General features: G+C 48.4%; 1 protein-coding gene across 3 annotated transcripts in view; it reads left to right on the forward strand.

Moving 5' to 3' along the window:
- The first annotated feature begins 15,844 nt into the window (after window positions 1-15,844).
- Window positions 15,845-26,693, forward strand: part of KIAA0513 (KIAA0513 ortholog) — a 60,629-nt gene continuing 49,780 nt past the window's right edge. The window contains exon 1 of one of the 3 annotated variants that reach the window (XM_026447258.1): window positions 15,845-15,978. The gene's annotated coding sequence lies outside the window, so the exon portion shown is untranslated. The remainder of the gene's footprint in view (window positions 15,979-26,693) is intronic. The other 2 variants (XM_026447262.2, XM_026447260.1) reach the window with 2 other exon arrangements.

Raw genomic sequence — 26,693 nt, forward strand, 5'->3', positions numbered from 1 at the left:
GTAGGCATGAGCCACCACGGCCGGCCAAAGGTATTATTCTTTGTCGAAGGTACTATGTGAAACCACATCCTAAGCTACCTCTTCGAGTTACTCTTTCCCAAGTTTCTCTTATGTATATATGAGATGTACATGTTAATAAACTTCTATTTGTTTTTCTCTTATTAATTTGTGTTTTTTTGTTTTGTTTTTGAGATGGACTCTCCCTCTGTCACCCAGGCTGGAGTGCAGTGGTGTGATCTCAGCTCACTACAACCTCACCTCCCGGGTTCAAGCAATTCTCGTGCCTCAGCCTCCCGAGTAGCTGGGATTACAGGTGCCCACCATCACACCCAGCTAATTTTTGTATTTTTAGTAGAGACGGGGTTTCACCATGTTGGCCCGGCTGGTCTGGAACTCCTGACCTCAGGTGATCCACCCACCTCGGCCTCCCAAAGTGCTGGGATTACAGGCATGAGCCACCGCGCCTGGCCTAGTTTGTCTTTGTTATAGGGACCCCAGCCAAGAGTTTAAAAGGGTAGAGAGATAAGGAGTTTTTTTTTTTTTTTCCTCCCTTACACACCCAATAATCTTTGCACTCATTTTAAAGTCTTTCTCAAAAAATGAAGAGTGGAGGGCTCCTCACCGCATAATGCGCAGTCCCCACGCTTTTGTCAGTGCAAATCAATCAAAGGATTGGAATCTAAAGAGAGTTTATTCAAGCTCAAAGTTTGAGGATGGCCACCTGAGAAGCACAGATCCCAAAGAATGGAAGTCACTGTATGGAGGGTAGAAGTTTGGGGATGGTTTATAGAGAAATAGTTTAGGAAAGCTTAACAGATTCTCAACATCTTTCTGTAGCAGGCTTAATGCACAGTTACAATAATCTGATTCGTCAACGTGCTTTTTTTTTTTTTTTTCTTTAGAAAAGGTTTATTTAACATTCCACAGTGAAGGTGTGACAGCCAGAGTCTTTGTGGCATCTGGTGTGACTTAGGTACAGGACAATAAAGAAGGCAGTTAATCTATAACAAAGATGTTAGTGATTGGAAGGGAAGGAGGTCTTTCCTAGTCGTCTGCAGAACAAAAACAGTGAGGAAGGGGGTTAATCTACAGTCTACGAAGCAGAAGTTGCAAACATGCTACATGATCCAGTCTCCAGGGCTTAACTTACCCCTTGACAAATTTAGAGGGTCCTGTTGACAAAAAGAGTCAAATATTCAAACTCTGTGAAATATTTGAAGAGATTTATTCTGATCCAAATATGAGTGACCAATGGCCCAGGACACAGCCCCAGGGGATTCAGAGAACATGTCCCAAGGTGGTTGGGTTACAGTTTGTTTTTTACATTTGAGGGAGACAAAACATCAATGAATACATGTAAGATGTACATTGGTTCAGTCTGGAAAGGTGGGACAACTGAAATAAGGTCATGAGGTTGGGGGAGGGGTGCTTCCAGGTCATAGGCAGATGCAAAATTTTTCTCTGGCAATTAGTTGGCAGAGTTATTATCTAAAGACCTGGAGCCAATAGAAAGGAATGTGTCAGTTAAGGGGTTGTGGAGACCTCAGTTTCATCATGCACGTGAAGCTTCCAGGTAGCAGGCTTAGGAGTTTTTTCTTTCTGAGATGGAGTTTCACGCTTGTCACCCAGGCTGGAGTGCAATGGCGCAATCTCAGCTCATTGCAACCTCAGCTCATTGCAACCTCCGCCTCCCAGGTTCAAGCGATTCTCCTGCCTCAGCTTCCTGAATAGCTGGGATTACAGGTGCCCACCACCACATCCAACTAATTTTTTGTATTTTTAGTAGAGACAGGGTTTCATCATGTTGGCCAGGCTGGTCTCGAGCTCCTGACCTCAGGTGATCCACACACCTCGGCTTCCCAAAGTGCTGGGATTACAGGCTTGAGCCACCATGCGCAGCCTCAGAGCTCCTAACAGAGCTAAAAAAGGGGCCAGATTCTTAGTAAATTATCTCTTGTATCAAGAAAAACACCTGAATAGAAAAGGGGATTCTCAACAGAATGTAGATTTTCCTCACAGGGGACAGCTTTGCAGGGCCGTTTCAAAATATGTCAAATAAATACACTTTGGACCAGGTACGACTGCTCACACTTACAATCCCAGCACATTGGGGGGCCAAGGCAGGAGGATAGCTTGAGGCCAGTTTGAGACCAGCCTGGGAGACACAATGAGACCCTGTCCACAAAAATTTAAAAATTGGCTGGGCATGGTGGCGCATCCCTGTAGTCTCAGCTCCTCGAGGGGGTTGAAGCGAGAGGACTGCTCGAGCCCGCGAGGTTGAGGCTGATCATCCCATCACTGCACTCCAGCCAGGGAGACAGAGCAAGATCTTGTCTCAAAAAAAAAAGAAATATACTCTGATTTCTCTCGGGGCCTGCTATCTGTCATGTGATGCTAGACTAGAGTCAGGCTGGAATTTGGTATCTTATGACAAAAAGTCTGTTTCTTCGTCAGTCTTAAGATCTCTGTTTCAATGTTAGTTCTGATCAGCTGTGCCTAAATTCCAACAGGAGGAGGGATTATATATAGTGAGGCATTTCCAACCCCCACCGTCATGGCCTGAACTAGTTTTTCAGGTTAACTTTGTAATGCCCTTGGCCAAGAGGGAGGGTCCATTCAGTTGGTTGGGGGGCTTAGAATTTTATTTTTTTAACTTTTTAAATTATTATTATTATTTAAATTTATACAGATGAGGTCTCACTATGTTGCCCAGGCTGGTCTCGAACTCCTGAGCTCATGTGATCCTCCCACCTCAGTCTCCCAAACTGTTAGGATTACAGGCATGCGCCAGGACACCTGGCCTAAAATTTTATTTTTGGCTTACAGTCCTGAAATGTTCTTTTATACTTGTTTGCATTGCCTGTGCTTTAGTTACTGGTATAGCTTGTGTAAAACTATACCCTTGCTAAAAGAAACAGAACAATTAAATCATATATTAAAATTTTTGTTTAGAGAGAGAGACAAGGTCTTGCTCTGTTGTCCAGGCTGGAGTGCAGTAGCCCTGTTATAACTCATTGCAGCCTCGAACTCCTTGGCTCAAGTGATCCTTATGCCTCAGCCTCCCAAGTAGCTGAGATTACAGCTGCTGGCCACCACACCTGGTTAATTATTATTATTTTTTTTTGTAAAGATTTGGGGGTGATGGCAGTGGTCTCACTATATTGCTTAGGCTAGTCTTGAACTCAAGTGATCCTCTCACCTTGGCCCCTCAAAGTGCTGGGATTACAGGCATGAGCTACCGCACCTGGTTCATTAAAATACTTAACAGAGATGCTAGCAGTTAACAAAAATAATTCCATTCTTATCAAGAATCTTCATCTATTTCTCAACAGAAGCGATATGTGGTCTTCTGTAAGTCATTTCCCCTCTGTATGCCTCAGCTTTATACAAAAATAATCTCTAAAATATGAGATTAGACTTGATTTCTTTCTTTTTTTTTTTTTTTTTTTTTGAGATGGAGTTTTGCTCTTATTGCCCAGGCTGGAGTGCAACGGCATGATCTTGGCTCATTGCAACCTCTGCCTCCTAGGTTCAAGCAACTCCCCTGCTTCAGCCTCCCAAGTAGTTGCGATTACAGGCATGTGCCACCACGTCCAGCTAACTTTTTGTATTTTTTAGTAGAGATGGGGTTTCATCATGTTGACCAGGCTAGTCTCAAACTCCTAACCTCAGGTGATCCACCCACCACGGCCTCCCAAAGTGCTGGGATTACAGGCATGAGCCACCACACCCGGCCTAGACTTGATTTCTTTTTTCTTCTTCTTTTTTTTTTTTTTTTTTTTTGAGACGGAGTTTCGCTTTTGTTGCCCAAGCTGGAGTGCAATGGCTTGATCTCAGCTCACTGCAACCTCTGCCTCCCATTTTCAAGTAATTCCTCTGCCCCAGCCTCCCAAGTAGCTGGGATTACAAGCATGCGCCACCACACCCAGCTAATTTTTTTTGTATTTTTAGTAGAAATGGGGTTTCACTGTGTTAGCCAGACTGGTCTCGAACTCGTGACCTCAGATGATCCGCCCGCCTCAGCCTCCTAAAGTGCTGGGATTATAGGTGTGAGCCACTGTGCCTGGCCCCTAGACTAGAGTTGGAAGGTTTCTTCCTGTTCAACTGGTTCAACAGAATTTGTGTTTGTTTTCTGTTTTTGCCTCTCTCTGATTTCACTGAAGGCCTAGGAGCAGAAAATCTCCTCTACAAGTTGTGTAGTGATGCAGAACGTCCCATGTACAGGGTCTGTTTTGTGTCTCCCTCAGGCAAAAACCAAATCTTCAGGAGCTGTTTCCAGCTAAGCCCTCATCACAGGAAATATAGCCCATTTAAAGTACAGGCTCAGCCCTGGCACGGGCAAGTCTCTACTAAAAATACAAAAATTAGCTGGGTGTGGTGGCGGGCACCTGTAGTCCCAGCTATTTGGGAGGCTGAGGCAGAAGAGTCGCTTGAACCTGGGAGGTGGAGGCTGTAGCGAGCCAAGATCATGCCACTGCACTCCAGCCTGGGCAACAGAGAACCTATCTCAACAACAACAACAACAACAAATTAAAGTAGAGGCTTTATTCGAATATGTGAAAAGATGCTTAGCTACATTCAGAAAGGAGTGAATACAAATTTAACATATAAGGAAATACTTTTTTTTTTTTTTTTTTTTTGAGACAAGAGTCTCGCCCTGTCACCCAGGCTGGTGCAATCTTGGCTCACTGCAACCTCCACCTCCCGGGTTCAAGTGATTCTCGTGCCTTAGCCTCCCGAGTAGCTGGGATTACAGGCACCAACCACCACGCCTGGCTAAGTTTTGTATTTTTAATAGAGATGGAGTTTCACCATGTTGGCCAGGCTGGTCTCGAATTCCTGACCTCAGGTGATCTGCCTACCTTGGCCTCCCAAAGTGCTGGGATTACAGGTGTGAGCCACTGCATCCAGCCTAAATACCATTCTTCACCTAGCAGATGGGTAAAGATTTGGTGATACAAGTACCCTGTGTTTGCAGGGCAAACCAGATTGGTACAATTTCACATTTGTTGTACTGTTTGCAGAGTAAGTTGGCAACACGAGTCACAAACATGTAAGTTCATATACCCCTTGACCCAGGACTTCCTCTCTTTGGAATCCCAGATGCAAACATCTTTGTGTAGATGGGCGAGTCTATGTGTAAGATGAATTCCTGTGGCATGTTTGTAGAAGCAAACAACTGGCATCACCCTCTGTACCCCTCAGTATATTAAAGTCTCATATGTTGGACTCATGAATGGAATACCGTGCTGTGCAATTGTAAAAAGAAATTGAAACAGATTTTTATGAATCGATATGAATGGTCTTCAAGGTTTGTCAAGTGTATTGTGTAAAACTGTATTTGTGTAAAAAAGAATAGTTGTGGATTATATACATTTTATATATGTTTCTTTGTGCACAGAATCTCCCTGGAAAAAAAAAAATACAAAAAAATAGTTCTGTAACTCGTTCATTTTTTTTCTTTTTTTTTTTAGACGGAGTTTCACTCTCATTGCCCAGGCTAGATTACAGGTGCCCGCCACCATGCCCAGCTAATTTTTTGTATTTTTAGTAGAGACAGAGTTTCACCATGTTGGCCAGGCTGGTCTCAAAACTCCTGACCTCAGGTGATCCACCAGACTCAGCCTCCCAAAGTGCTGGGATTACAGGCGTGAGCCACCACACCTGGCCAACTTGTTCAATTTTTTAATCATGAGCATGCATGCATTCATTTTTACATACATTAAAAAATTTATGTAAAAATGTAATTACAAAGAAATAAGACAACCCAATAGAATAACTGGCAAAACACCGAACATACTTTATGAAAGAGAATATCTGAAAGATATGAAAGTGAGGCCGGGCGTGGTGGCTCACACCTGTAATCCCAACACTCTGGGAGGCCGAGGTGGGCAGATCATGAGGTCAGGAGATTGAGACCATCCTGGCTAACATGGTGAAACCCCATCTCTACTAAAAATACACAAAATGAGCCAGGCGTGGTGGTGGGCGCATGTAGTCCCAGCTACTCGGGAGGCTGAGGCAGGAGAATGGCGTGAACCCGGGAGGCGGAGGTTGCAGTGAGCCAAGATCGCACCACTGGACTCCAGCCTCAGCGACAGTGCAAGACTCCGTCTCAGAAAAAAAAAAAAAAAAAAAAAAGAAGCCAGGCACGGTGGCTCAAGCCTGTAATCCCAGCACTTTGGGAGGCCAAGACAGGCGGATCACAAGGTCAGGAGATCGAGACCATCCTGGCTAACCCGGTGAAACCCCGTCTCTACTAAAAAATACAAAAAACTAGCCGGGCGAGGTGGTGGGCGCCTATAGTCCCAGCTTCTCGGGAGGCTGAGACAGGAGAATGGCGTGAACCCGAAAGGTGGAGCTTGCAGTGAGCTGAGATCCAGCCACTGCACTCCAGTTTGGGCGACAGAGCTAGACTCCATCTCAAAAAAAAAAAAAAAAGAAAAAAGAAAAAAGAAAGTGCTCATTCTCATTAGTCATCAGGGAAATGAAAACTTAAACCACAATGAAATAGTATCCAGACACCCACTAGAATGGTTAGAATGAAACACCACCAAGAGTTGGCCAAACACGGAACAACCAAACTTCCACACACTGCTGGTGAGAGTGTAATTGGTTTTTGTTTGTTTTATTGAGGTGGAATCTCACTCTGTTGCCAGGCGGGAGTGCGGTGGCGCAATCTTGGCTCACTGCAACCTCCGACTCCTGGGTTCAAACCATTCTCCTGCCTCAGCCTCCTGAGTGGCTGCGATTACAGGTGCCCACCACCACGCCCAGCTAGTTTTGTATTTTTTTTAGTAGAGATGGGGTTTCACCATGTTGGCCAGGATGTTTTTGAACTCCTGACCTCACGATCCACCCGCCTCAGCCTCCCAAAGTGCTGGGATTGCAGGCGTGAGCCACCATGCCCAGCCAAGAGTAATTGTTAAACTGCCCCGGACAACTCATAGGAGGAGCTGCTCAAACTGAACATGCACATCCTGTGCTCACCAAGAGACTTGTACTAGAATGTTCGTTCATGCAGTACCATCCATAATGGCCCAAAACTTGAAACAACCTAAATGTCCATGAACAGAATGAATAAATTGTGGCATATTCGTGCAATGAAATACTGTGCCACAACAACAATAAACATACATGCAACACTCAACATGAATCAACCTCACAAATATAATTGATACCAGTGGGCTGGGAGAGATCCCCAAAAACCAATGGGACCTCAACCCTAGCTAGTGTCCAGGCTCTTGAAACTATTGTGAGAAGGAATTCAAGGATAAGTCAGAAAAGAGTGAAAGCACAGTGATTTATTGTGAAGGGAAAAGTACACACTCAAGGGAATGTGAGCGTACTCAAAAGTCACCTGTAAAGGGGTTTGAGGTTGCTACCTCTATGGGTTTCTTTAACCAAGGGGTGGAACATTCATGAAAATTCCTGGAAAAAGGTGGAGATTTCTTGGAACTGTGGTGCCACCCATTTTTACACCAAATCTGGGTGTTCTTGGAACCGTCGAGACACTAGTGGGTGTGTGTTTAGGATGTTAATGAGTGTATATTGAGGTCCTAGGAGAAACCTGGTCACATCCAGTGCCATGTTGGGTCCAGTTGATCTTAGCCAGCTTGACCCACATCCTGGTTTTCAGGGTCTTATAAGTCCATAGCCTCTAGTCATGTGAAACTACTGACTGGAATTTAATTCTCCTGTGGCCACCCTGTATTATTTCTGTCTCATAATGTTGAGTAAAAGCAGCAAGACACAAAAGAGTACATACAATATAATAAAAAGAGGCAAAACTGATCTTCGGTATAGGAAGACAGGGCAGGGCAGTGATTCCCATTGAAGGGCAGGGAGCGTGGGGGGCAGGGCACTAGTGATATTCTATCTCTTGGTCTGGGTGCTGGTTATATGGATGTTCATTTGGTAAAAAATCATTCAGTTATGTACATTTATTTGTATTCTTTTTTTTTTCTTTTTTTTTGAGTTGGAGTTTCATTCTTGTTGCCCAGACTGAAGTACAATGGCACGATCTTGGCTCACCGCAACTTCCGCCTCCCAGGTTCAAGAGATTATCCTGCTTCAGTATCCCTAGTAGCTGGGATTACAGGCATGTGCCACCATGCCCGGCTAATTTTGTATTTTTAGTAGAGACGGGGTTTCTCCATGTTGGTCAGGCTGGTCTCGATCTCCCAACCTCAGGTGATCCGCTTGTCTCGGCCTCCCAAAGTGCTGGGATTAGAAGCGTGAGCCACCGCACCTGGCCGGTGTATTCTCTATTTCAAGTAGATGCTAGTGGGGAGAGAGAAAAACTTGCAAAGGTTACGCAGTGGAAAATCAGAGGCTTGTTCCGGACGGGTGTTTGGGTTGTTTCTTATTTTTCCCACTGAGTTTGTGATGTTGAGTTCAACAGCCATGCTAGGAAAGCCGGAAGACTGAAATTCCACAACCTCTGGTGTTAGATGTTTAAACTCGAAGGGCGTGATGTGTCCCTGAATTCCTTTTCTGCAGGCCACCTCACCTCCGCTGTGGGTGGAGCAGGTCTGGAATTGGAGGGAGGGTGCTTGGCAAAGCCTTGTGTGGGGCCACTCATTGAGTGCCAAGCATGCCCAAGATAGTCCATGCTCATTCTCTTGTGGCCATTAGGACTTGACTCAGAAAGTGTTTTTCTCCTTGAGCCCCTGCGCATTCCTGCAACATATTTCACTTCCCTTCCCTGGTTTACTCCTTGCCACGTCTCACGTCTCACCTGTATCCTTCACTTATCCCATTGACTATTCCTCATCAGAACACAAGCCTCACAAAAGGCAGGGAGTTTTGTTGGTCTTGTTCACTGTGTCCCCACTGCCTGTCCAAAAGTAGGCACTCATGTGAATAGCCGCTGCATGCCAGCCCGGGCAACATAGGGAGACCCTGCCTCTAAAAAGAAGTAGTCATTCAGCCAGGTGCGGTGGCTCACGTCTGTAATCCCAGCACTTTTAGGAGGCTGAGGCGGGCAGATCACCTGAGGTCACGAGTTCGAGACCAGCCTGTCCAACATGGTGAAAACCCCGTCTCTACAAAAAATACAAAAATTAGGCAGGCGTGTTGGCGGGCACCTGTAATCCCAGCTATCCAGGAGGCTGAGGCAGAAGAATGGCTCTGTGCCCAGGTGGCAGAGGTTGCAGTGAGCCAAGATCGCACCTCTGTACTCCAGCCTGGGTGACAGAGCAAGACTCTGTCTCCAATAAATAAATACTAAAAACATTTGAAAAAGTAGACATTCAATAGATATGCGCTGAATGAATGAGTGAACTCACTATGATTGGTCCCTTTTCTAGACAAACAGGACCAGAGAGGTTGAGCAGTGTGCTCCCAGTCACACAGTGAAGAGGTGGAGAGTCAGGATGCCACCCCAAATGTGTCTTGAACTTGTTAGCTGCTGTTATACCGCCCATAGACTCACTTTATCCTCACCACGCTGTGAAATCTCTTTGTACAGCTGCAGAAACTAAGAGTCAGATGTAAGCCACTGACCAAATGAAGTACAGAAGCAGAGCGAGCTGGCAGGTGAGCAACACTGGGCTATGAAAGCTCTGCCCTTTCGGCTGCGCCACACGCCTCTTGAAAGAGCCCACAATCCTAGCTCTGTGCCAAGCTAGCCTCCTGGAGGGCTTGCATTAGGCCCAGTTCTCCTAAAGTGGGTGCCGTGACCACATCCACTGAGTCCTTTAGAAGCAAGCCCCTGCCCATTTGTCCTCAGGCTACAATAACCCAGTCCTCGTCTTGTCTACCTTCTCCCTGCGATCCTTGTTTTAAACTCATATTTATTCATTCAAAAAGTGTGCCTGGCACCGTGCTAAATGCTGCAGACACGTGAGTGAGCAAAACTAGGCAAAGCTCCTGCCTGTTATGGAGCTTAGGTCCATTTTCACAAATGCGTAATCGCAAACATGTGTTTCTGTGGAGGAGGAGGATATTATTTATTTGCTGAGATGATACACCCAGGACTCAGACCTGGTCTGGAGGTCACATGCAGGGATTCCTTTAGGATGTGACACGTGAAAGACGTGGATATTTGTTGAGCAAAGGAGCTTGAAGTGAAAGGAATTGAGTTCCAGGCAAAGGGACACGCAGGAAGCTCCTACGGTAGAAAGGAGCATGGAATCTTTGAGGCCCTGCGAGGATCAATGTGTGGAGGGCAAGGGGAAGCGACTCAAGACCACGCAGACAGCTTGGAAGGGGCCAAGTCATGCTGGGCCCTAGCAACAGTGAAGGATGCTGGCACGTGTGAGGGGCAGAGGGAAGCCACTGAAGGACTAGAGCACATTTGTGGTTTCTAAAGGTCACTCCAGGCCAGGCACAGAAGCTCACACCTGTAATCCCAGCATTTCGGGAGGCTGAGGGGGGAGGATTACCTGAGCCCAGAAGTTTGAGACCAGCCTGGGCAACATAGTCAAACCTTGTCTCTACTAAAGAGAAACAAATACAAAAAACTAGCTGGGCATGGTGGCGTGCACCTATAATCCCAACTACTCAGAAGACTGAGGCATGAGAATCACTTGAACCCAAGAGATGGAGGTTGCAGTGAGCAGAGATTGTGCCACTGCACTCTAGCCTGGGCAACAGAGCAAGACTCTGTGAAAGAAAGAAAGAAAAAGAGAAAGAGAGAAAGAGGAGGAGATGAGAAGAGAGAGGAGCGGGGAGTGGGGAGGGGGAGGAGAGAAGAGAGCCCTCCAGCTGCTTTGTGGAGAACAGATTAGAAAAGGGCAAAGACAGATACAGGGAAATGTCAACTAATAAATGTAGGTGGAGCAACAGAATCAGAAAATTCGGCCAGGCACGGTGGCTCATGCCTGTAATCCCAGCACGTTGGGAGGCCAAGGTGGTTGGATCACTTGAGGTCAGGAGTTCGAGACCAGCCTGGCCAACATGGTGAAACTCCGGTTCTATTAAAAATACAAAAAAAATTGGCCAGGCGTGATGGTACATCCCTGTAATCCCAGCTACTTGGCAGACTGAGGCAGGAGAATCACTTGAACCTGGGAGGCGGAGGTTGCAGTGAGCTGAGATTGTGCCACTGGACTCTCTCGCCTAGGCAAAAGAGCAAGACTCTGTCTTAGCAATAATGAGAAGAAGAAGAAAACTCAACATTTGGGGACCACTATAGCCTTATCATTAATGGATGCTAAACCACTAGATGAAAGTTCACTGAGTTTGTTGAAAGACAGCGTATCTAAATAGCCTCAAAGTATCTTCCCCACAAATTTCTGATTACTTACAAAGGAAAAAAAGGTACCTTTACAGTGGAGAAATATATCACCATTGGTCAAGCATAGTATCACCAATAATGAGACAGATAATATGTGCCTCCTGATATGAAGCACTGAGATCACAACTTAATTATGCATCACTATTCCTAAAATGTGTTACTAGACTCTAATAATAAGGGAACAATCAGGAAAATCTAAATTGAGGAACATCCTATGGAACAACTGGCCTGTACTCTTACTAAATATCAGTGTCTTAAAGGACAAAGAAAAGCTGAGGATCTGTTTCAGAGTAAAGGAGATTGACTAGGCAGATAGAGGAAGGGGCCACAAGCCAAGCAATGCGGGTGGCCTCTAGAAGCCAGAGAAGACAGACAATTCTCCCCTAGAGCCTCTGAAAGGAACACAGCCCTGCTGACACCTCAATTTTAGGCCTTGACCTCCAGAACTGTAAGATAATAAATTATGGTTTTATTTTCTTTCTCTTTTCTTTTTTTTTTTTTTTTTTTTTGAGATGGAGTGTTGCCTCTGTCGCCCAGGCTGGAGTGCAGTGGCACGATTTCAGCTTACTGCAACCTTTGCCTTCCAGGTTCAAGCAATTCTCCTGCCTCCACCTCCTGAGTAGCTGGAATTACAGGTGCACCACCATGCCTGGCTAATTTTCATATTTTTAGTAGAGACAGGGTTTCACCATGTTGCCCATGCTAGTCTCAAACTCCTAAACTCAGGTGATCTGCCTCGGCCTCCAAAAATGCTGGGATTATAGGCATGAGCCATCACGCCCAATCTATTCTAAGTATTTTTTTTTGAGACAGAGTCTTGCTCTATCGCCCAGGCTGGAGTGCAATGGCAGGATCTCAGCTCACTGCAACCTCCGCCTCCCGGGTTCAAACGATTCTCCTGCCTCAGATTCCCAATTAGCTGAGATTATAGGCATGTGCCACCACGCTTGGCTAATTTTTGTATTTTTAGTAGAGATGGGGTTTCGCCATGATGGCCAGGCTGGTCTCAAACTCCTGACCTCAGGTGATCCACCCGCCTTGGCTTCCCAAAGTGCTGAGATTATAGGCATGAGGCCCCGCAACTGGTCTCAGAGTTTTTTTTTTTGTTTGTTTGTTTGTTTGAGTCAGTGTCTTGCTCTGTTGCCTAGGCTGGAGTGTAATGGTGCAATCTTGGCTCGCTGCAACCTCCGCCTCCCAGGTTCAAGCGATTCTCCTGCCTCAGCCTCCCAAGTAGCTGGGATTATAGGCATGCACCACCATGCCCGGCTAATTTTTGTATCTTTAGTAGAGATGGGGTTTCACCATGTTGGCCACGCTGGTCTTGAACTCCTGACCTTGTGATCCGCCCACCTTGGCCTCCCAAAGTGCTGGAATTAAAGGTGTGAGCGACTGTGCCCAGCCAGAGTATTTCTGAATATTGATTTAGCCATCCAATAACTTTATGGCTTCTCCTACCACCTTCCCATGTCCTTTATACAATGTCATGAGATATGTTAGCAGAGGCTCCATCCTGGATATCTGTAGGTTTTCCCTGCCTGTCCAGAATCGACCCTCCTTGTTCTGGCCAGACCACCTCAGTTTCCTGGGAAGAGCCTCCCTTCCCTTGCTCTCCACTCAAGTAGTGTGAGTGGGGCTGACCCCTACTCCTGTGCAGATCTGATCAATCCAGTTATTCCAACAACCTGACCTCAGAGATTGGTTCCAGGGCATGAACACACAGGTGCATCAGTCCGTTCTGAACAAATCCTGGGGCTTTTGCTGAAAGTATTGAAAGAGAAGATCCTTTTTTCCATGGAGGCTGCTAAGCTGAGACAATATAAGTCTAGAGCTCTTGGAGGACACTCTGTAAAAAGAACCTAGTCTGAGGCCAGGCACGGTGGCTCACACCTGTAATCCCAGCACTTTGGGAGGCCGAGGTAGGTGGATCACTTGAGGCCAGCAGTTCAAGACCAGCCTAGCCAACATAGTGAAACCCCATCTCCACTAAAAATACAAAAATTAGACAAGCGTGGTGGTGCGCACCTGCATTCCCAGCTACTTGGGGGGCTAAGGCACGACAATCGCTTGAATCTAGAAGGCGGAGGTTGCAGTGAGCTGAGATGGCGTCACTGCACTCCAGCCTGGGTGACAGAGTGAGACTATTAAAAAAAAAAAAAAAAAAAAGGAGCTTAATCTGAGACTGAAGCCAACTCAAAGGAGCAGTGAAGAGTGGGAGAGACCAAGTTCTGATGACATCACTTGTGCCCCTGGATCGTGCTGAGTTAACCCCAGAGCCTTTTAGTTATGTCCGCCAACATATTCCCTCTTTTTTCGGGTGGGGGGGAGGAGACTGAGTCTCATTCTGTCATTAGGCTAGAGTGCAATGGCGAGATCTTGGCTCACTGCAACCTCTGCCTCCCAGGTTCAAGTGATTCTCCTGCCTCAGCTCCCGAGCAGCTGAGACTATAGGCGCACGCCACCACGCCCAGCTAATTTTTGTATTTTTAGTAGAGACCAGGTTTCACCATGTTGGCCAGGATAGTCTCGATCTCTTGACCTCTTGATCAGCCCGCCTCGGCCTCCCAACGTGTTGGGATTATAGGCGTGAGCCACCGCACCCAGCCCCCTCTCTTTTAAAAACCAGTTTGAATTGAGTTTCCATCACTAGTAACTGAAAGAATCCTGGGAAATAAACCTTCCGAGTCCAGATGTATATTTCCACCATATTTCCTTGAATTACCAGTTTATACATTTCACAGCAAGAAATAAGGTTAACCTAGTGTGACTTGGTCTTTGTCACTTGGTGTTTCATCTTCGGAGAGGTCACAAATATTTTTTTGTTAAGTCATCTGTCCTGAAGATTTTCCAGGCCCAATGGCAAGTTCACTGATCTGTGGTTTGCAGAACTCACTTTCTTCCTCTTTTAAAAAATGGTCATGTCATCTGCCTCTCTGTAACCTTTTGACAAGGTCAGAAAACCTCCTACGACATCAGGAAAGGGTCTACATGACATTCCCCTAAAACAGAATCTGACTAAATGAGTCACCTTTTTTCAATGCTCCCGAACAGCTGGTAGTGCAAGGGCAGGTCAGGATGGCACAAGTCAGTGCCTTGTGAGAGGTTCACTTGCTGACCCAGGGAAGGAGTTTCTTCACCCACGGCATCCATCCTCCTTCATTCCCCTGAATTCTACAACATGGCACTTGCATTCCGCTGGACTCAGGGCAGAACCCTGCAGAGACCAAAAGCGCACCCACTCACCTGTAGCAACCATGTCAAGGAATGAGGGGTATTTGACACAAACTGAATTCACACCACGCTGGAGACGCCCTGCGTTCCAGCTTCACATGCATGGTGGCCACATCCAGTTGGTCAAACAAATCTGGAATGAACCAGAAGAAGCTACCATGCTGAAGACTCCATAATCCTCAGGGCACTGCAGCTCCCAGCTTTTTTCTTCATGTGTTCCCTTAAACTTTCCCAAGGAGTCTACAGTTCAAGTCTACATCTTTCCAAGGACTATCACTTCTGCTTGGGGATCATCAATCCATATGCCATCTTTTCTCTTAAGTGGTAGAACTTGTTTCTCCTGCATAACTCCCACAATTTCAGAAAACCCAGTTTTCTAAAACTGACATTCAGCCCTATTTCAGATATCACAGCATTTCTTTAGAGACAGGGCTTGATCACTTCATTTAAGGAGCTACCAGAAGGAGCATTATAGCCCTGGAATGTAGTTGTACCAACATCTTCAGAAAATTCGAGGTGTCAGTTAATACTCCAGAACCAGATTCTCCACTTTGCTAGATGCTGGAGTCGAGTTTGACATAACGCCCAAATTACTAGGGAGGGGCTGTCAGTTTATGTTTCCACACTTCCTCTACAACTAAAAAGGCGTCCAAAGGCAGCACTTCTATTTAAACAACGTTTTTTGTTTTAATTGAGGAGACACAGAAGAAACTGAATGGCCTGAACGTTGTGTTTATTGTATTTGCTGAAAAGATGCCGACTGGCCTAGAATTTATGGAGCAGCTGAGATGGAATCTACCAGTCTCAAAGATGCCCCGTTTTAAAAAATATATTGGCCTCCGATTGCTCTTCCATACCATGTATCCTCGCCGGACATTTTTCTTTTGTAAAACTAAAAAAAATATTTTATATCATTTATTTATTATTATTATTTTTAGCTCCGGCTCAAAGCCTCGCTGGACGAATTTTAAAGGTATGTTGGTTAATGTCATGCCTTCACCGTAACTAGGGGATAGGGCGGGTAACTGCCACGCTTGTTTTAAAGGTAGGGAAACCCAGGGCCAGGAAACAACTAGAATCAGACGGTATTTCCTAGCTCCTTGATGGCGCTTCTCATGGCCCCAACAAAATCATGAAATAACCCACTCACCTGTACGCACCGGGCCTGCCCCACCCACTCCTCCCAGAGCCCGAGAACACCCAGCCTCTAGGAACAGCAAGCAAGGCTCCAGGTATCCCCGGGCGCGCACCCACGGAGCTGGGCAGGCCTCGGGCCCCGCAGGCTCCGCCCTGTCACGTGACACCAACCATGGGCCGCCCCTCCTGGGAGGGGAGGGCACGACCCGTCTCTCGCCTGCGCAGAAGGGGCTGGAGGCGGGCACGTCCGGTTGACTGACAGCTCGTGCCGCGGCATCGGGAAAGGACCCGGCTGCTCGCGGGCGGCGCAGTCGCCGCAGCCGCGGAGTCCGACGGCGCTGGTTCGCTTCGCTGTGTGCTCGCGGTGAGAGGTGCGGTGGGGCGGCCTCAGGCCGGCCTGACAGGCTCGTGAGGGGAAGAATGACCCAGGAGGGACGGCGGGGACCTGGGACGGGGGTCTGCGAGGGGTGACAGCTGGGAGCGCCGTGGGGCGGGGGCGCGAGGAGGGAGGAGGGGTCCGCGGGGTAGGCGGGGGCGGGGCCTCGCGGGCCGGGGGCTCAGGCCGCGATTCTCCGCGGGCTCCTAGCCTGCTGGGAGGCAAAGGGAATAGGGGAAGGTCGCCGGGAGCCCATGGGCGGAGGGGCAGTGCGGACGCCGGTGAATGACTGCAACCCGGGTCGCTGCCGGGAGGAGGCGCCCCCAAACCCGCGGCAGATGGTGGCAGCAGGTGGCTTTGGGATGGAGCTGGTGTCCCAGTCTTGGGGGAAGAAGAAACCCCGGACTCCTGCAAGGGCATTCTGGGGAGAGGGTGCAGGGACCCAGGGGGTAAAGACATTGGCGAATCGTGCGTGTTTGCGGCTTGATGAAGTTGCTGCCTCAGCGCTCCCGGGGCTAGCAGGGTGGGGTGAGAGCAAGGGTCTTCCTGGCCTGGGTGGCCACCCCTGTCCGTTCTGCCTCTTCCCTCTGCTCTTGATGGGCCAGTGAGCAAAGGGGAGGATTGCAGAGAGCATAGCAATGGAAATGCGGTTTTAGCAGCTCAGTTTAGGACCGCTGGATCAGGTGGAATTGAACACGTTTAGAGGATCTCGGAAAGGGCAGAATTGAGTGTTCTGGAGCTGGGTGCGTGCCCCCCATCCCCGCCCTTGTCCGGGGTTTGTGCTTCCTTGGGTTGCAGGTTGATTAGACTTGGGAAGATGAAAAGGGGAAGAGGAAAAAAAGACTTTGCAGGGGCACCAGCCGGGTCCTCTTCCTCTCTAGTTAGAGGCCAGGCATGAGTCCCGGCCTCCAGATTGTGCAGGAACAGCCTCTGAGCTGGCACAGGTGAGGCGCCCCTGACGTGGAGGTAGTGGCTGTGTTGAGTCAGTGTTAGAGGCAGGCTGACAGCTGTCAGGGCCAAGGCTGCTTTAGCCAGGCTGCGACTTGATGTTGATGTTTCAGATTCATTTCCTTAGAGGCAACCCCCTCCCTCAACCTAAAAGCAGGGCAGAGAGATGCTTAACACCGAATGTGCAAAGGAAAAAGGTGTGGGTTATATTGCATGTGAGCGTTCCTTCCTGTCTTCCCCCCTTTTCTCCTGGGAAGCGTATGTTCTCCATTGTTCAGTGTCTCTCTTTGGCTGTCACTTGTTTTTATTTCCACTTTGTTCAGAAATAGGACTGCATACGCCTTTGAAGCACGGGACGAAAGGCTATTGAGATTGGCTCGCAATGAAAAAGTTGACTCATGAGATTTTCTTTTTCCATTAAAGAGATGAAGATGGCGTGGGACTCACATGTAGGCAGCCTTCACGATCAGATCATCACTAGCCTTTCTGTGTTACGTTCTGACGTTTCTGGCGGTGTTTGCCTTTTGTATGGGACCTGTCAGTGTGAAGGTTGGTTTGCGTTATTTGAGATGTAACAGCCAAAGGCAATGAGAAGCCACTTGGTGACGGAGTGAATCACAAGCCTTAAATAATTTGCTGCTGAATGCCAGAAAGTGGAGGATTTCCATAGATATTGGCTATGGCTCTCTTTTCATGACAATAACTCCTTCTTCAAAGGTGAATTGCTTTATAGTACCCCAGTGGCTCTGAGGAGCATCTTTTAGGACAGTCCCCAGGAAGGGTTTGGGGTGGGATGAGTCATGCTGCGTGCCTCTCTCTCCTCCCACCTTCTCCCTCCTTTCTCTCATAAAGCAAAAGTAATCAGGTTAAAAGAAACACCAAAAACAGCCTGGAACAGTTTTTTAAAAAAGTCATGAGAAGTCAACCAGCAGCAGGAAAGACATGCAAAGGCAGGAGTAAAAACCCTATTGTCCATAATGAGCCTCACTTTCATACTTCACAAGGGTTTTCCCACGCAGACTCTTGGCTGATCTTCATTATAAGCTTGGCAATCAGGATGGGTTTGTTACCGTTCCCATGTCACAGATGAGGAAACTGAGGCTGAGTGACTTGCCCAGGGTCACTTTGCTACTGGGGGCACAGTGAAGTGATCAGCCCAGCCATCTGACACTGGATATAGCAGCGCTTACCACTCTGTGGAATGGGAAGTGGGGCAGATCCGGGTGGGTTGTGCCTCACACAAGGGGTCCTCAGAGGCTTGCAAAACATCCTTCTCTTCCACCACCTGCCCAGCTTACCGACTCCACTGCAGCACCCCTGCCCCCGCCCCAAGCTTGAGGTAGTCTGCGTGGACTCAGATTTATTTAGACGTCCTTGAGAAATCCAATAGGAAGTATGATTTCAAAGAGCGTCTTTTGCTTAAGTCTTTGTGTTTCCACATAGCCCAGGTGTCTTCAGCTGTGTGAGGCAAGAGAGCATGCAGTTCTAGAATCGTTTTCCTTGTCCTCCACCCGAAAGAGAAATGCAGCAGTTGTGAAACCGAGGGAGCTGACCCAGTAACTTTGTTTATTCTAAACCATTTTTTATATGTGGCATTGTATGCATTATGGTGACACTTAAAAAAAATAAGCCATAGGGCCGGGCGTGGTGGCTGTCGTTTTCCTGTAATTCCAGCACTTTGGGAGGCTGAGGCAGGTGGATCACCTGAGGTCAGGAGTTCAAGAACAGCTTGGGCAACATCTCCTTATTAGCTTCTTAACACGGTTTTCCCATGTTAAGAAACCCCGTCTCTACTAAAAATACAAAAATTAGCTGGGCATGGTGGCGGGTACGTGTAATCCTGGCATCCTGGCTGAGGCAGAATCACTTGAACCCAGGAAGTGGAGGTTGCAGTGAGCCGAGATTGCGCCACTACACTCCATCCTAGGTAACAAAGAAAGGTTCCATCTCAAAACAAACAAACAAAAAAACCCCAAAAGGGCGTAGTTGTTCTCAGAGGGAAGAACAAGTTTTAATCCCACTTTCTAAATCTGGGCATCACAAAGAGGACTTCGGGGGAGGTTGGCCGATAAATGTTTCGGCAAGTCAGTGGTATAAAACAATGGAAAGCCAAGGCAACCCCGGGCACGTGAACAGAAGTATAGGTCTGGAATGAAACAGGGGACAGTCCTAGTCTACTCCATGCTTAGAACATTGTGTTCTTTTCTGAACATCACATGTAATGAACGGTGTAGAAAAAAATAAGCATATTCATTGGAAACTGCTACAGTGGTGAATGAATTAGACGTAAGCCTGGAGAAGCTTGGGAATTGTGATTTATTAAGCCCAGGGTTCCAAGAATCAAGGGACAAAAGTAATAGAAAGACTTGGCCTTGGCTGGGTGTGGTGGCTACACTTGGAATACCAGCACTTTGTGGGGGCCAAGGCAGGCGGATCACCTGAGCCCAGGAGTTCAAGACCAGCCTGGGCAACATGGCAAAACCCCGTCTCTACCAAAAAATATACAAAAATTAGGCAGGCGTGGTGGTGCAAACCTGTAATCCCAGCTACTAGGGAGGCTGGGGTGGGAGGATCACTTGAGACCCAGAGGTGGAGGTCGCCATGAGCTGAGATTGTACCACTGCACCCCAGACTTCAGTTTTAAGACCGTGATTGTGCGAGAGTGGTCGTTTAAAAACTCTGAGTTAAATCGTGTCTGTCTCCAGCAGCTTGCCAGGACCTTGGTCAACTAGGGCAACTGTGCAGGTGCTGACTGACCCTGCCTGTTTCTCCAGCTTCATCGACTGCTGCTGTCACTCACCAAGGTCTTGCCTTCTTCCTGTGCCTTGCGAGTGCCAAAATGACTCTGCCTCAGGGCCTTTGCACGGGCTGTTCCTCCCCTTTCCATGGCCAGCTTCCTGCTGTTCCCATCACTGCTGCAATATCACATCCTTAGTGAGACCTTTCCTAATAGTCAGAATAATGTTCCTTTTCCTCTGATCCCTGTCCACTCTGTCATATTATAGTGTTTTATTTTCTTCATAACAGTATCAGAAATGACCTCGTTTATTGGAGAATGCTTTTACTAGAGACGGTCAAACTTAGCCTGGCTAGTGGACCACTGGGCAAGAGAATTCAGGCACTAGACAGACAGTAATGCCAGGTCACCTTTATTTCTCTCGGGAGTGCTCTCACAAAGAACTACACACTGGAGCTTAAAGCAACCAAAATTTATTCTCACAGTTCTGGAGACCAGAAATCCAAAATTAAGGTGTCAACAGGGCTGGTTCCTTCTTGGGGACTCAGAGAGAGACTCTGTGCCTTGCTCCCAGCTTCTGCTGGTAGCCGGTGATCCGTGACGTCCCCTCACTGGCATCTGCGTCACCGCAGAGTCAGCCCCTGTGGTCACATGGCCTCCTTGTCCCTTTGTGTCTGTCTCCACTTCATGTCTTCTCCTGTGGGTCTGTGTCTCTTCTCCTCTTAAAAAGGCACCAGTCGGATTGGACTTGGGGTCCACACTACTCCATTATAACCTTCTGTTTTTTTGAGACAGAGTCTGTGTTGCCCGGGCTGGAGTGCAAGGCATGATCTCAGCTCACTGCAACTACCGCCTCCCATGCCTCAGCCTCCCATGTAGCTGGGATTACAGGTGCGTGCCACCACGCCTGGCTCATTTTTGTATTTTTGGTAGAGATGGGGTTTCGCCATGTTGGCCAGGCTGGTCTCGAACCCCTGACCTCAAGTGATCCTCCTGCCTCGGCCTCCCAAGTTGTGGGATGACCTCCACTCAACTAATTACATCCACAGAAACCCTATTTTCTTTTCTCTTTTTTCTTTCTTTCTTTTTTTTTTTTTTTTTTTTTGAGACAGTGTGTCGCTCTGTCGCCCAGGCTGGAGTGCAGTGGTGTGATCTCGGCTCACTGCAAGCTCCGCCTCCCGGATTCACGCCATTCTCCTGCCCCAGCCTCCCCAGTAGCTGGGACTACAGGCACCTGCCACCACGCCTGGCTAATTTTTTGTATTTTTAGTAGAGATGGGGTTTCACCGTGTAAGCCAGGATAATCTCAACGTCCTGACCTCGTGATCCGCCCACCTCGGCCTCCCAAAATGCTGGGATTACAGATGTGAGCCACCGCGCCGGGCCCACAGAGACCCTATTTTCAATTAAGTTCACAGGTTCCCTGGGCTAGAACCTCAACATATCTTTTGGGTCCAGGGGTTGCAGGGGCGGGGGCGCCTAAATTCAATCCGTAATGCCTTCCAGCATCAAGATGCAGTGACGTTTTAAAGGGAAAAATTGGCAAGAGGTGCTCGGTTATTTTTAGGGATAATGACAGGGATGTGGACATTTTTACGAGAAGCATTCATGATCCTTACGATTTGGGAGTCGAGTGCTGACCATTGTGCTTCACCATGAAGAGGGCGAGCAATCCAGTGACCTGCCCAAGGCCGTGCAGCTCCTGACAGTGAGAATCTCCGCAATTCTGATTGCAGAGCCCACAGCTTCTTTACCCCTCCCGGCAGGGACGCCACCACTGCCCCAGGTCAGGACACTGGGTTTCTCCGATGCACTCTGCAGGGGTCCAGAGAGATGATTCCCTTCCTTTGCGTTTTGCTGCACTGGTCCTTGTAGTGGAGGAACAGCTCATCGGCGTCCAGCAGTGAAATAAATGGCGCGGCTGAATACAGTGCCCTCCCACTTAGGCAATGCTTCCCAGAGGCGGTGGCGTATGTAGAAGCCTCCTCCCGCGTGTGATTTGGAAGGGCTGTTTACCAAGGCCTCCAGAGCTTCTGCGTCTCAGATGTGACCAAGGATGAGCCCTCAGGGAGGTCACAGAGCAACTTTTCTCCCTTTGGGCTGGGAGTGGGGGCAGGGGTGGGGGAAAGGTAGAGCAGGACTGGTGCCAGCTGACTTCTCTGGTGACTGGCACCTGCAGCTGGAGAGGCCTCAATTCCTGGATCTGTCACCCAGATACCCAATATGCCCCGTCTTTATTTGTTTTTATTTTTGACTGAGTAATATGTGCAGATGGCACCAAATTCAGATGATACAGAAAGATGTCGTAGTTTGTCCCTCCCTGCCCCCGCCGCTTCCCAGTGACCCTCCCCAGCGGCATTACTGCCCATTTCTTGTGTCTCCTTCCAGAGATCTGATCTCCTTTTAATGTCCCCAATTACCTTCATCCCTCTCACCCCATGGGTCATGCTCGCCATCCCTCCCCTCAATCCGTCCTTCCTCCAACCTCGCCACAGCCCATCTGTGGTGACAGATGACTTGTTTCCCCGTTAAGAGCGGATGAGACTAGGCGCGGTGGCTGATGCCTGAAATCCCAGCACTTTGGGAGGCCGAGGCAGGTAGATCACTGGAGGTCAGGAGTTCCAGACCAGCTTGGCCAACATGGTGAAACCCTCTCTCTTACTAAAAATACAAAAATTAGCCAGGCGTGGTTATGGGTTCCTGTAAGCCCAGCTACTAAGGAGGCTGAGGCAGGAGGATCGCTTGAACCCGGGAGGTGGAGGTTGCAGTAAGCTGAGATCACACCATTGCACTCCAGCCTGGGCGACAAGCGGGAAACTCCATCTCCAGAAAAAAAAAAAAAAAAAAAAAAGCCGATGGCTGTACTCCTGCCAAGGAGTTTATCTGGGGAAGGAAGGTGCTTAGCAGAAATGAGTCTGTACAGTTAAATGTGGGGCAAGAGTGTGGGGAAAGTGCTTTTATTTATAGAGTGGTTTTCATAGTCTTGTGCCTTAGACTTCACTGGGTAGGGTTTGCCATGTCCAGGGCGAGTACGGAGGACTCCCTGGAAGGAGGGTGACGGAGACAGTTTACCTTATGTGGCTGAGGTATAAAAATTGTGTGGTCGTTATTATGGCTCATATTTTTAGGGTTTCTTCTGTCCACGCCCAGCTGTGTGCCCAGTACCTTATGGGGCTGTCACTTCAGCCCTCACAAAAACAGTGTAATGTAGCCACAGTTACTGTCCCCGTTTCACAGGTGAGAAAACTGAGGCATAGAGAGGCGGAGTAACATGCCTCCGTCACACAGTGTGTAAGAGCAGTGCCAGCACGTGGGTCAGGGCAGCCCATTTCTGGGCCTGGGTTTCTTTGCCTCTCCCCTGTGCCGCCTCTCCCGACAGAGTGCGGGTCACCTTTGAGACCCCCTGTCACCAGAGACAAGTGCTCTGCAGGGCATTGGGCCCCTAAGCCCCACCTCGCACCTGTGCACCTGCCTCTGCCCCTTCCCCAGGCTGAGCCGTCAGCTACCCTGCTTCCTCTCAGCCTTCTGATTTCCACCTGGCTCTCAAAGCCCCAGGCACCAGGACATCTTCCCGGAGCCCCTGGTTCTCAGCACAGGGCCACAGCGGTGCTGGGTCTGTCCCCTGTCCCGTGGCAGGCGCCTGTCTCTTGCCCTCTTCGCCACCCGTTCCTCTCTGAGCAGGTCAGAAGTGGCTCTGCAAGTCCTGTGTTGTCCTGCTCATTTTTCCGTTCCCCAGGCCTAGCCCAGTGCCCAGCACAGAGCAGGTGACGAAGAAATGCTGGTGGCACAGGAAGCTGGTGGTTTAAGAAGCCCTGGTCTCCACCCGGCTCTGTGGGGACCCTCCTCTCCCAGATTGTTTTTTTTTTTTTTTTTTTTTTGAGACGGAGTCTTGCTCTGTCGCCCAGGCTGGAGTGCAGTGGCCAGATCTCAGCTCACTGCAAGCTCCGCCTCCCGGGTTCACACCATTCTCCTGCCTCAGCCTCCCGAGTAGCTGGGACTACAGGCGCCCGCCACCTCGCCCAGCTAGTTTTATGTATTTTTTAGTAGAGACTGTGTTAGCCAGGATGGCCTTGATCTCCTGACCTCGTGATCCGCCCGTCTCGGCCTCCCGAAGTGCTGGGATTACAGGCTTGAGCCACCGCGCCCGGCCTCTCCCAGATTGTAAAAGGAAGGCTTTGACCTCAAGTCTTCTAGTGTCAGAATCTTCCCTCACTTTGCTTACAATGTTTGTTTTGTTTTTTGTTTGTTTGTTTTTAGAGATGAGATCTTGCTCAGTTGTCCAGGCTGGAGTGCAGTGGTGCAACCACCGCTCACTGCAGCCTCGACCTCCCAGGCTCGAGTGATCCTTCCACCTCAGTCTGCCAAGTAGCTGGGACTACAGGCATGCGCCACCATGCCTGGCTAATTTGTTTTTATTTTTTATTTTTAGTAAAAATAGGATCTTGGCTGGGCGCGGTGGCTCACAGCTGTAATGCCAGCACTTTGGGAGGTCAAGGTGGGCGGATCACAAGGTCAGGAGATCGAGACCATCCTGGCTAACACGGTGAAACCCCATCTCTACTAAAAAAAATACAGAAAAATTAGCCAAGCGTGGTGGCAGGCGCCTGTAGTCCCAGCTACTCGGGAGGTTGAGGCAGGAGAATGGCGTGAACCCGGGAGGCAGAGCTTGCAGTGAACTGAGATCCCGGCATTGCACTTGCAGCCTGGGCAACAGAGCAAGACTCTGTCTCAAAAAAAAAAAAAAAGAAAGAAAGAAATGGGATCTTGCTATGTTGCCTGGGCTGGTCTTGCACTTCTCGGCTCAAGCAATCCTCCCGCCCTGGCCTCCCAAAATATTGGGATTACAGGCATGAGCCACCACACCTGGCCTGTGTAGAGTGTTTAAACAGGCTTCTTTCCTCCTTCTTTGTTTGTTTCTTTAACAGCTTATTGAGTATGTTTTAGATATCATAACATTTTCCCATTTCAATTGTACAATTTAGTGATTCTTAGTAGTTTTACTGAGTGGTGCAGCCTTCATCATAATCTAATTTCAGAACATTTCCATCATCCCATTAACCAAACCCCTTTCACATTTGCAGTCTCTGCCCCCACCTCCCAGTCTGGCCTCTGACAACCACTAATCCAGTTTTTGTCTCCATGGATTCACCTGTTCTGGACATTTCGTAAACATGGAATCGTCCAGTATGTGGCCTTGTAACTAGATTCATTTATAGTTCGTCACTGTCGTAGCATGTGTCCGTGCTCTGTTCCTTTCTACTGTAGGTGTTTTTAGTGATTATCTGGTACTGGGAAAGAGTGCCGGTGCCTTCTGGCCCTTTGCACTCGTCTCCATCTGCCCTCTTGCAGATGGAGCCTTTGATTGTGGGGTGGACGAGCGGGCAGTAGCCCTCCTGGGTGTGCTTACATATTGCGCCATAGACCTTGCGTGACTGCCACAGTGTGCCTGTACTGTCCTCTTTCTGTTCCAGGATCCAGTCCAGGGCACCACACTGCATGTGGTCACACCTGCCCAGCCCTGCCTCCCCTGGGACGGCTCCCACCTTTCCTTATTTCACACACAGTTTGGTGGTCTCCGTGTGACACGGGATCTTCATAGCTCCCAGAAGGAAAGAGATGCAGCGGCAGTGTGTGTGTGAGGTCCGCCTCGCTCAGTAGGAAGAACCTGACTTGAGAAAATCCTGCTTTCATTCTTGCAGGGTTTCTGGCCTTATTCCAGAAATGTTCTCCTGCCTCTAAATATCAGAAATGAATGGCCAGGACCCATTGCTCTGTAGGAGTAGTTTCTAGCCAAGGCTGATGGGGATGGTAAATTAGAAGAAGGAAAGGAGAGAGAAGGGAATTTTTTTTTTTCTCTTCATGACTGAGTCCATGTAGGAAAGCATGTGCCTGACAGACCATCTTCTTCAGTGACATCCTTTTCTCTGCCAGGTGTGTTTGGAGACATTTTCCTGGCCTTTACATCATAGCCAGGCATGACTCACAAGCAGATGACTCAGTGACAAAAGTGACCAATGAGCTAGGGGAAAATGAGAATCTAGAAATAGTGGAACAAATGGAAAATGCCAGAGTCAGTGCGTGTGGACGGCCGCTGTGACGCTGACATCCTTGAGTTAGGGGATGTCGGATGAACCTAGGACGCTGGACGCTGGGATACAAAATGGGGCCGTGAAAGGAGGGGTGGAAGCCTCCTGAGGGAAGAGAACCACATTCTGAGTGAATAGTAGGTATCGAGAATGAAATAAAAGAATGACATGAGACCAAAGCAGTGTCCATGTGTCACTATCAAACCTAAGACTCCCTCCCCATAATTTTTAAAAAACTTAATTTGCAGTGGTTGGAAGGGAATAGAAAATCCGATAATGAAGTAAAACTAGTCGAATCCCCACTCTACTCAGTAAGAGGCAGATTATGTTGAACTTCATTACACAGAACAACATCGCTCCTAGAATCCCAAGGCCCAATTTGGATAATAAAAAACACTTTACGAGTCTGCTCTTGTGGAAGGAAGCGATATTCTACATAATCAGAAATGTAATGGAAGTAGAGTTAACAAAGTCATGTATGCTGTGGGAAAGAAGTTGCGTGTCTCACATCCCCTCTCCCTCCTCCAGGTAACCCTCCCAAGTGAGCTGGAGTGGCCAAGAGCGGAGGGGCCCCGTGAGGCAGCGCCTGCCGCCTGTGGTCCTGCATCTGCTCTTGCTAGCATGCCAGTCCACTCTCCACACAGTGGCCAGAGTCCAGCATCTTTCCAAAATCGAGGTTACGGCATTCCCGAGGTTTAAACCCTCCAGTTGCTCCTGGGATGTATTCCCAAGTCTGTAACTTGGCCTGCAAATCCCTGCAGCCCTCCCACCCTCAGCTCCTTCCACACCACCTCTGTGCATCCCACTGGACCACACTGCGTCGCTATGGATAGAATGGCCCAGGTCCGTGCCCTTGAAGAGCATTGAGTTTGCCTCTTCCCTGGGCTGGGCCCCATGGCCTCCGGATCGTAGTGACCTCCCTGCTTTCTCAGGCTGAAG

Source organism: Piliocolobus tephrosceles, chromosome 17 (genome assembly GCF_002776525.5).
Source record: "Piliocolobus tephrosceles isolate RC106 chromosome 17, ASM277652v3, whole genome shotgun sequence".
Taxonomy (NCBI): domain Eukaryota; kingdom Metazoa; phylum Chordata; class Mammalia; order Primates; family Cercopithecidae; genus Piliocolobus; species Piliocolobus tephrosceles.